Raw genomic sequence first — 10,856 nt, forward strand, 5'->3', positions numbered from 1 at the left:
AGGCAGAAACTAGGGGCACCTGGGTGGCTGTGTCGGTGAAGCGTCCGACTTTAGCTCAGGTCGTGATCTCGCGGTTCACGGGTCCAAGCCCCACATCAGGCTCTGTGCTGACAGCTCGGAGCCTGGAACCTGCTTCAGATTCTGCGTCTCCCTCTCTCTCTGCCCCTCCCCTGCTCACGCTTTCTCTCCCAAAAATAAACAAATAAATAAATAAACAAACATTTAAAAAAATTTTTTAAGGCAGACAAACTAGTACATATTAATTTGAGTTTTGCGGATGAGGAAATTGTAGTTTATAAAGCAACTCGGCCACGGTCAAATAGTGGGTAGGTGGTGGGGCTGCCTGATACAGGGTCTGTGCCCTCCCCACTCCACTGCCCCCTGGGTTTGTTGGATAAGGGACTCACAGCCGCAGGGAGAGTTGGGAGAAAGAGAGCACACACATCCACAGACCAGATCCTCTGCCCGCCCAGGTACGGGGATTTGAAGGCAACAAGATGACCCTGTGGTGATTTGATGGAGCGACTTGTAAGTCCTACGAGCCCTCCCAGATTCGGGAGACCAAGATGAGGTCACTGAGCTCATCTAGTTGATTCTCCCTCTCTACGGAACCCCAAGAACCATTCCAGGGATCAGGGAACCAAGCTCTAAGCAAGACTCTGGGGAGAAGCGTCCCCCACCTTGCTCAGGTCGGCCACCTCTCCACAGGAAGGGTCGACGCCCCTTGATGACACTTGATACTGGTCCTCAGAGCACACCCTGTGAACACGCTCCACTTGTAACCTGTCCCATCCGGCCCCACCCAAATCTTACATGCGTTTCAAGAACTAACTCCTTCCCCACTTTGTCCAGGAGCTTCCACGGACCACTCATGTGTCTCTCCCACAAGCGACACTTCATCTCTTCTTACTGTGCATTTGTGATGCTCGATAATACTCATTAACCTCCGTCCATGTTTGTCTTCCTCCCACACTGTGTTGTAATTCCCCGAGGGCAGGAACCATGGCCCACATGTCCTTGCCTTGCTCAAGGTTACCTAGGACAGCACTCCTTGCAGAAAAGATGCTTAAATAAATATGTGTTGATTAAGGCATAAACTTCACTGGGACAATTCACTGGAAAGCGCTCAGATCTGAGCTCTAAACCCAAGTACATTCTCAAGCTGCCTAATGAGAGACAAGGTCATCCTTGAAGACATCTCCACATCAGGGCTAATTACAGGTATGTTTCAGGTACTTACTAGGTAAATGCATCTAAGGCATCTAATAAGTACCTGAAACATAGTGTGCCCTTAGTAAATGTAAGTTCTCTTGCCCAAACCATCCTACCTGAAACTGATGACACCGAATGGCCTGGTAGGGAACAGCCTGAGTTGACAAATATACTTTACATCCCAAAGCTCAGAGATCCTGCTCCAGGAGGCTCAACTCTTGGGCAAAGTATGAAAAGACAAGGCGATCTCTGACTATACAGGGTCCTGAAATGAGGTGTGGGAGACAGTGAGATGCTAACAAATCAGAAACGAGAATTCTTTCAAGAACCACTTCCGACCCAAAGGTTTGACCTCAGTAGGGTGCTGGAGACTGTCTACCACTTTGTCACTGCAGGAAGGTGAGTGTTTGACCCTGAAGCATCACGGGCCCAGACAGCCCTGGTTTAATATCCCAGGGTTAGGGGTCTGGCCTACTCTAAACCAAATGGGAGAAGACAGGGGCTCACTTGGTGGGGTCTGGACCAACAGGTTCACATCCCCCTTACGTGTTGGCAAATTTCTTAACTGGCCATGAGGAAGGCCACCCAGTAGGACGCCCAATGAGCCCATGGCTATTCATAACGTGATGAATGTGTGCAACTCAGGATAAAAACAAAGCTCTGCATCTATGTGAAGGAGTGTATGTGCGTGTATGTGTGTCCTTGGGAGGATGGTTAATGACTGAACGAGAACTCATTGCATATTCTTTCCAGAGCAGCCTTGAGACGCTTTATAATCTGAGGGAAAAGACAGAAACTCTGCTTCTCCTATGGGGCAGGTGAATCTTCTCCCCACCTGCTTTCTCAGACAGACCTGAGTTGGCCTCCGGACTCTCCTGCCCACCTGTCAGATGACCGTCCACAGTGGCCGGACTTCGTTTCCTCAGCTGTACCCTGCGTGTGGTAATACGTGCCTGGCAGGTGTTTGCACACATGAAACCAAGTGGCGGCAAATGCCCGCTGCTCCAACCATGGGCACCCCTGAGCCACCCCACCCTGGGGTGGCAAGTCTAGGCAGCCACAAGCAAAAGTGAAAAAGAGCTAAAAGTGCTGAAAACGGCATTTGCCCATGTCCCTTTGAGGTCCCTCCTCTGGGTGTAACACTCCCGCCATCACACAGGGCTGTCTGACCCCTTCATTTGCAAGTGCTCTCAGATTCCAACTGTCGTGAGCTCACTGGGAGCAGTTTTTGCAAGCTCCCTGTCCCTTTTATCCCTACTTTACAGATGACAGCACCAAGGCTGAAACGCAATGACATTTCCAAGGTCAAAGAGCTAGTCGGTGGCAGACCTGGAATTCAACACCATTGGGCCCAAATCCCCCCTTTCACCCCTGTTTTGCTCTGCCCCTTTCTAAAGCGTATCTCGCTCCCCCTGCAACTCTGTGGGCATGGCTCCCGGAACGCGGAGACCACTGGGTGGCTCAGTTGGTTAAGTATCTGACTTCAGTTCAAGTCATGATCTCACGATTCATGAGTTCAAGCCCCGTGTCAGGCTCTGTGTTGACAGCTCAGGGCCTGGAACCTGCTTCAGATTCTGTGTCTCCCTCTCTCTCTACCCCTCCACTACTTGCACTCTGTCTCTCTCTCAAAAATAAATAAACGTTAAAAAATTTTAAAGAAAGAAAGAAAGAAAAAACAGATGCTTGTGAACTTGCATAGGATCTAGTGAGTTCAAATCCAACCCCATCAAGTGAGTGAGAGAGCCCCACGGAGACTGCTCTGGGCCCCCTGAGCAGCTCGATGGCCCCATCACCATGGCAACACCCAGATGGCACCTCCACCTTTTCCCTCCCATCCATTGCCTCCTGTGATCTTCTAACACACATAAGGAAAGGGAGCCCCGTCCCAACAGGTGAACACTGAGGCCGGGAACAGTGGCACCTAACCGTGGGGCCAGGCCTCTCCTCATTGGGAAAGAGCCAACCACACAATGAAAAGGGTGTCCACATGACAACGGCACATTTACACGACAGTCATTAGAGAGGAACATCGGTGCCAGATCCCAGACCTATGGCTGAGCCCAGCTGGTTCTCATTCTCTTCTGAGGCCAGGCCTGCTGCGTGGCTTCATTTAATTGTGTATTTTTATCATTCGGTGTCTGTAGCCGGATGCCTGTGGGCAGTTAATGCCCTTCTCCATCAGTTCGAGCAAGAAAATGTACCTGCCATGGCAGTATTGGCTTCACTGGGCTGCTGACTTATTTTAAGTACTAAATCTTTCCTGTTACTATATTTTTCACTGTGGGGTGTGCGCGTTCCAGCACTGACATTAATAACGGGCGTCCGGGGCCCAGCTCTCCTCTGCTGTGAGAACGGAGCGCCACCTAGCGCCCACTCGCTCCGCTGCAGCCAAAATCAACAACCGCGATAACCTTGACAGAGCTCTGGGCTCTTACCGAGAATTTTCACACGCATTCTCCTCGCCTCACGTATCAGGGCTCGCCTAGCAGGATGATACTTATCTTATTTTTTAAGATAAATAAGTTAAGACACAGGCTCCAGCGAGAAAGCTGAGTAAGTTTTCCACTTGCCAGCCCGGTGTCAGACTTTCCAACGTTGGCGGCTGTCATTTATAAACGATGAGCTATGAGAGAGGAGACCTAATGAAACTCCCAGGTGCCCAGAGCACAACCGTGGAGAAAGACAGCCCTCCCGCGGGACCTGATGCAATCGTCTTGGCGTTATTTAAGCCTTTCATGCCAGCGTCTCTAAGCTTTAGGTGCAAGATTATCCTCACGGCACCTCTCAGGGGCATAATGCCAGGGTTCCTAGCACCTGCAGGTTACCACAGGAACTCGTATGCAAAGAGGTAGAAATCCCATCCTCCGTGGGGACTGAAAGTAGAGATGGAGCGGTTTACTCTCCCCGGAACTCGCCATTCCCCTGTCTCATCAGTGCAAGAGCCAAGAATTATCATCCCAATATCACCCCAACAGCTCTGGCCTTCAAACTCCCAATTATTTTCAGTTACCCAGGGCAGGGGTTTTTTGTCCTTGGTACCACTAGGTTGAACAACTCTTTGGGGGCAGGGGAGGGGTGGACCTGCCGTGCACACTGTAAACGTCTAGCAGCATCTCTGACCGATACCCACTAGATGCCAACAGCATCCCTCTCCCCACCCATCGTGACAATCCAAACATCTCTAGACATTGCCAAATGTTCCCTAGGGGTGCAAAATCACCCTGCTTGAGAACCACCATTGTAGAAGGCAAGTCCACCAGAATATAAACATCATACTACTAACAACTCCTATTTCTGCTACCACTTAAAAGGAACAAATGACATTACTCTATTTAACCTTCACAGTCAAGAAAACACTCTGTGTTGACTCTCTAAGGAAATATTTACCTTACAGATAAAGAAACTGAAGCTCAGAGAGGTTAAGTGACATGGCCAAGGTCACACAGCTGGTAGTGGAAGAGTTACCACTTAAAACCAGGCTTTTGTGACTCTGGAACCCGAGCTCGTCACCAGACCCTGGCACCATAGATCCCAGAGATTTCCAGAACAGTCTTCGTTCTTGACAGTCCTTCCAGAGTATACTGACACTATTCAAGTAATAAAGTCTAGATTTATGTTTAGAGGCATAAATATGGTAGCCATTCCCCATAAGAACACCAATTCTAAGTGTCAGAGCTGAGGAGATTTTGCTGTAGGGTAATGGCAAGAGCCCTGGGTCCGAGTTCAGACCTTGGGGCCAATAATTGACTCCAGGGTCTTTATTTGGGGTCAATTATCTGAGCTCTCAAAGTCTCCGTGTATTCATCTACAAGATAAAAAGGATTGGTGGGGCGCCTGGGTGGCTCAGTCGGTTAAGCCTCCGACTTCAGCTCAGGTCACGATCTCGCGGTCCGTGAGTTCGAGCCCCGCGTCAGGCTCTGGGCTGATGGCTCAGAGCGTGGAGCCTGCTTTTGATTCTGTGTCTCCCTCTCTCTCTGCCCCTCCCCCGTTCATGCTCTGTCTCTCTCTGTCTCAAAAATAAATAAACATTTAAAACAAAACAAAACAAAAAAAGGTTGGTTAGATCAGGTTCTCAGATGTAGCTGCAGAATTTCTGGGGCTTGGGCAATGCCATTTTTTAAAGCCCCCAGATAACTAATGTGCAGCCAGAATGGAGCCCCACGGGCTGGAAGAACTGTAAGACTCTCGCGTTGTGTATTTCTGCCCCAGACTGGATGGCTTCTTTTGTCTCTTCCCACCGGGATCAGAGGGACGCACAAGAGCTCTTTGGGGGAAGTTTCTTGGTCCCACAAGACTGTCCCAAAAGCCTTGAACAACCTCCTAAGATGCCTTCAGTGTCTCCACTGGCATCCAGTCTCTGAATGAGCCATTTCCAGTATCATTCTACCCACCAAAAGTACGGACCCGCACCCCACTCTCCTCTGGCTGCTGGGGGTTAGAAACTCCTCCAAAACACCGAGGGGAGCAGGGAAAATGACAGAAGACAGCTGCGGCAATGAAAGACTATCCTCTTCCTGGCCTGGTGGAGCCCTTGCCTTGTCTGGCTTTAATAAGGTTCATTCTAATCCGTGGTCTTTCAAGAGGTGAGAGAATCTCCTGTTTCTGGACATGACTCACCCACTCCTATGTCAGCTCCCAAAGGAGAGTGATAACGTCTCACTCAGCAGGTGCTCTGGCTACAGAAAAGGGGCTCTGGGCCCTACGAACCCTTTTTATCCCCTAGGTACGACCAGTAAAAAAAAGCAATTCATCCCGATTAAGTACCCCCCAGATGCCAGGTGAAGTATTTACACGCATGGTTTCACTCACTCTTCCCACGTGCCCACACGAGATGGTACCATTGTTCACATTATTTTCACCAACCTCTTCCTCGTCCCGTTTTACATGCGAGGAAACCAAGCTGTCTGTATTCGCCGTTCATGCTCCCGGCCGTGGGCCCTGCGCTTCCACTAAAAAGCTGCCCAGCTCGGACTCGGGTGCTCGGGCGCCTGCGGCCGGACCCTCCCCCGCGAGGGGGGCGGGGGGCGGCAAGGAAGGTGGGGCCGCAAACAAGGCTGAGAAGCAGCCTCCCGGGAAGTGAGCGGGCTCTCAGGAGTGGGGGCCGCGAGGGACACGGCAGAGAGTGTTCGCAGGGGAGAAAGTGGTCAGTGGGGTCAAGACCCCAAGGTCTTGTCTGCCTAGAGTGGGGCGGGCCCAAGACAGAGGGCCAGTTGGGCGAGGAACAGAGGGAACCAGGGCAGACAAACCCCTGCAGCGGAGGGGTTTTCTTTCCTTTCCTCTCACTTTATGGTCTCTGTGGGAGAGACTCCAGTGCGGTAACAGCTGGTGGCAATGAGGGGTGGGCCTGGGTGGCTCAGCCTCTGACTCTTGATCTTGGCTGGGGTCATGACCTCACAGGTTCATAGGGTTGAGCCCTGCCTGTGGCTCCGCCCTGAGGGCGGTGGAGCCTGCTCAGGATTCTCTCTCTGCCCCTCCCCCTCAAAATAAATAAATAAGATTTTTTTTTTTTAAGCTAAAGGGAAGGGTCCAGTGACCCGGATGTTCCAGGGATTAAAAGGCGCAGGCGTGAGGGGGTGGGGCGCGTCTGGGTGGCTCAGTCGGTTGTTTCCGACTTCGGCTCAGGTCATGATCTCCAAGTTCCTGAGTTCAAGCCCTATGGGGCTCTGTGCTGACAGCTCGAAGCCTGGATCCTGCTTCCGATTCTGTGTCTCCCTCTCTCTGCACCTTCCCTGCTCATGCTTTCTCTGTCTCTCAAAAATGAATAAACGTTAAAAAAAATTTTTTTTAAAAAAACGGCGCAGGGGGATGGCTGGTTGGAAGAGGGCAGAAAGCCGCAGGGATCACTGCCTCTGGAGCCAGGGGTACAGCTCCTCCGCCCCAGTCCGAAGGAAAGCGAGAAAGAAGATGGGGATGGGGACCGCGCAGGTCCTGGTGGGCAGTACCTGAAGGGGAGGCGAGACCCAGTGCGTCACCGTCTGCCCCCATGACCACCCCAGGCAGCACGACCCTATCGCCCCTCGGTACAGGTGCAGCCTTGGAGGTGCAGTAACTTCGGTGCCGCCAGCAGGGGGCAGAGCTGGGCTGGGAACCTAGTCCCTCCGAGGCTGAAGCCGAAGCACCCACTGCAGTTCGGCGGAGGGCGGCCGGTACCATGTGTCCCCAGGTGTCCCCGGATTCGAACTGAGGCCTTGCCAGACCCCGAAGCCCAAGATCTTTCCCCTACCCGCCGCCCCCTCGAGTTTGATCTGGAAGGGCTGGGGGCAGCCCACCAAATGGGACTTTGAGCTACTAAATTCGTTCTGCAATCCAGGTACCAAGGTAACGGGAGGCTAGGGGTGCATTTCCTCGATCTTTTTCCTCGGCCTTCGTCCCCCCGCCCCCATCCTTCCACCCAGAACAACCTGAACACCACCAGGAACCCCGTGGCCCTGCGAAGTGGCGGAGCCCCTGACCCAAGGCCGTCCCTGAACCGCTGGCGCACCTTATCTCCAGACTCAGTCCCTCTCCCCCCACCTCTCTCTCTCAAAATAATAAGTAAACATTAAGGTAATTTTAAAAAAGAAAAGAAACGAAACACGGGGAGAAGCCGGCCATCTACCAGTGCCAAGGAGAGAGGCTGGGATGGATCCTCCCTCAGAACCTTCCAAAGGAAACAACCCTACCCATACCTTGCGTCGAACCCACAGCCTCCAGAAGCCTGAGACAATACACTTCTATTGCACCCGCGGGTGGTACTTTGTTAGGCAGCCCTAGAAAACTAATAACACTCTTCAGACCACCTCTGAGACGGGGAATAAGCCAGCTCTGATGCTCTTGGGAAAATGACACGAGGCGCTGAAATCAGGCTCAGATGTTCCACGCGGAAGAAGCCATGTAAAGAGAAACGGAGGTGCCAGCGAGGTTAGCCTGGGGGAGAGGAAAAGGTTGTTTACCCAAAAAAATGAAACTGAGGAGTTTGGCCTTTATCCTGAGTACAACAGAACGCTCCTGGAGGGTCCTAGAGTGGAGGAAGAACAAAGGCCACGCATTAGGACAGTGAACCTCAGAGCAAAGGGCAGGGGAAGCAGAACAATAAGAAAAGCAGACGGGCCAAGGAGACACAAGGGTGTTCCCAAAATTCCAGCTGGGAGGGAGAGGCAGTGGAAGTAGAGGGGAGTTGAGAGGCCGTCTCCCCCAAGCACTTGCATGATTTCTCCCGGCTTAGGACCTGAACATAGATGTCGTTCACTCAGCCATTTACTGACCACCTACTACGTGCTACACACTGGTCTGGGCGTTGGCCGCAAGGAACTGACACGCTAATGGAGAGACAGTAAAGAATAATAGAGTACATTATCTAACAGGAAAGAAGGTTAACACGTTAGGGGGTAAACGGGACAGGATAAGGAGGATAGAGCAGTTTCAAGGAGCGGGTCAGGAAGGGTTTGTTGAGTAAGTGAATGTGAGCAGACCCTTGAAGGAGGTAAGGGAGCGAGGCAGGCAGCTCGCTGGGCCAAATGACCTTCATTCCCTCCTTCACGCAGGAATGGGTCATGCTGTGACCATAACTTCATTCCTTCGGTCAATAGTGCATTAAGCAAAAAAGAATGAGGTACAGTTTCAGGATCCCAATCATTAAAGAAACAACAGGAACAGAGCTTTATTTATTCACCCTACCCCCGAAGTCTAGAGGTATGTGAGTACTCAATAGATACTGTTCAATCAATTAATTCATCCATAATCAATAGCTTAATTTATGAGAAGCAAAGACCCCCCCCCATTTCCCTGTATTAAACTTGATACAATTTGTCATATAAACAATGAATTGGAGGCTTTTTTTTTCACATGTAAAAGAACCACTCCTAATACGATCAGAACATGATTTCATTTTTACATTTTCCCTTCCAGCCCCTGTCTGTATGCTTAACTTACGGAGGTACGATTTCGTGTTTTGTAATCATAAGCCTAGGACTTTGAGATTTTTTTTTAATGTTTGTCATATTGTAGGCATTTTTCTCCAGCAATTCATAGTCTTTATGATTATCACTGATAGTGGATGCACGAAGTCAGTGGTCTTCAGATTGCCAGCAAAAGCAACATTGCTTCCAATGTCCCTGGATTAAAGCAGGACAGGTAACGAGTTGGCTCCATAGCTCAGTGGTTAGAGCACTGGTCTTGTAAACCAGGGGTCGCGAGTTCGATCCTCGCTGGGGCCTCTTGTCAACTTCTACTTTTTTTTTTTTTTTTTTTAAATCCTCCCCTTCACGGACTAGAAACTCCAAAATGGAAGAGCGGTTTCTGAAAACGTTACTTCTGGAGGATTAAAAATGACTCTTCCTGAAATGCAAATGATGGGCGTCCTTAAGGTGCTTTAGAGGCGACCCGGAAGAGAAAATCCTGGCCCGACACGAAGAGCAGGAAAAAGAAAAAAGAAAAAAGAAAAAAAAAGCCGTCCTCAGCGACCCCAGAGCAGGAGACACGAGGCTCCACGGACTCCTTTTCAACGCCCCGCAAGCCAAGAACCAGCCGCGCGTTAGGAGAAGCTGGAGGGGGGAGGGGCGTCGGAGGCGGGTTCAAGGGGCCGCGGGCGGGGCGGGCCCGGGACGCGGCCTGCGGGCGGGGGCGGGGGCGGGGGCGGAGCCGGCGCCGCGCCCGGGGTGACGCCGAGCGGCCGGCGGGCGGCGCTGTCGCGCCGGTTCCCGCTCGCCTCCCGGGAGGCCGGCGAGCGCGCGTCCCGCCGCCCGCCCCGCCCCGCCCGGCCCGAGCGCGGCCAGCGTGGCCGGGGCGCAAGCGCGCGCGGTGGCCGCCACGTGGCAGCCGCGCCCCAGCGCCCGGCCCGGCTCCGCGCGCCTGCCCCCGCGGAGGGAGGGGGAGCGGCTCCCGGAACTAAACCGCCCGGGGCTGCTGGGGGAGCCCGCCTGGGCAGCCGCGGGAGTCCTTCCCGAGTACGCGGAATTTCCCCGCCCCGGCTTTCTGGTCCCATGTTTCCCGGCTGGGGCTGAGATCGGACTAGCTGCAAAGTAGCCGCTAGCCCCCGTGGACGCCGAGGGTCCGAAATGTGGTCGGCGTCGATTGGGTTGTTGAAAGAGTACAATCCACTCGGGTATAGAAAATTTAGTACCAAAAAGAGAACGTAACTTCTCCCATCAGTTAATTTTTGATTGCTGGCGTGTTGAAACAATACCGGATGAAATAAAATACGTAATTACATTAATCTTACTTATTTTTCTTAACGTGGCTACTAGAAAATTTGTAATTCCCCCCGGTTGCAGCTCCCGTGTGTTTCTGTTAGGTGGTGCAGGTTTAGAGAGCCAGAGTCCTGTGACCTAAAGTTCAAGTGAATTCTTAACCTGCGCTCACACCAGGTAAACCGGTGGCCAGAGTCTCCTCCATCTGTGGGTCTCCCAGAGCCAGCACTGTGTTGGGCGAAAAAGTGAAGAATGGCAGTGGTTGAGGTGGAATTAAGTATCTCCCCAACCTAATGCTAAACTCCACAAGAGCAAGGGAATTTTTTTTTTTTTTTTTTTTTTTTTTAATTTTTGTTTGAGTACAGTTGGCACGTGTTGTTCCGTTCAGGTGCACAAGTGATTCACCTTCTCTGTGCTGTGCTCCGCCCAAGAGTAGCTACCATCTGTCACCATACATACAACACTATTACAATATCA

General features: G+C 51.8%; 1 non-coding gene across 1 annotated transcript; it reads left to right on the forward strand.

The window, feature by feature from the left end:
- The first annotated feature begins 9,334 nt into the window (after window positions 1-9,334).
- Window positions 9,335-9,407, forward strand: TRNAT-UGU (transfer RNA threonine (anticodon UGU)). Its single transcript has one exon. It is a non-coding gene; the product is annotated as a tRNA-Thr (tRNA).
- The last annotated feature ends 1,449 nt before the right edge of the window (window positions 9,408-10,856 follow it).

This window comes from Panthera onca, chromosome F1 (genome assembly GCF_046562875.1).
Source record: "Panthera onca isolate mPanOnc1 chromosome F1, mPanOnc1 haplotype 2, whole genome shotgun sequence".
Lineage (NCBI taxonomy): Eukaryota > Metazoa > Chordata > Mammalia > Carnivora > Felidae > Panthera > Panthera onca.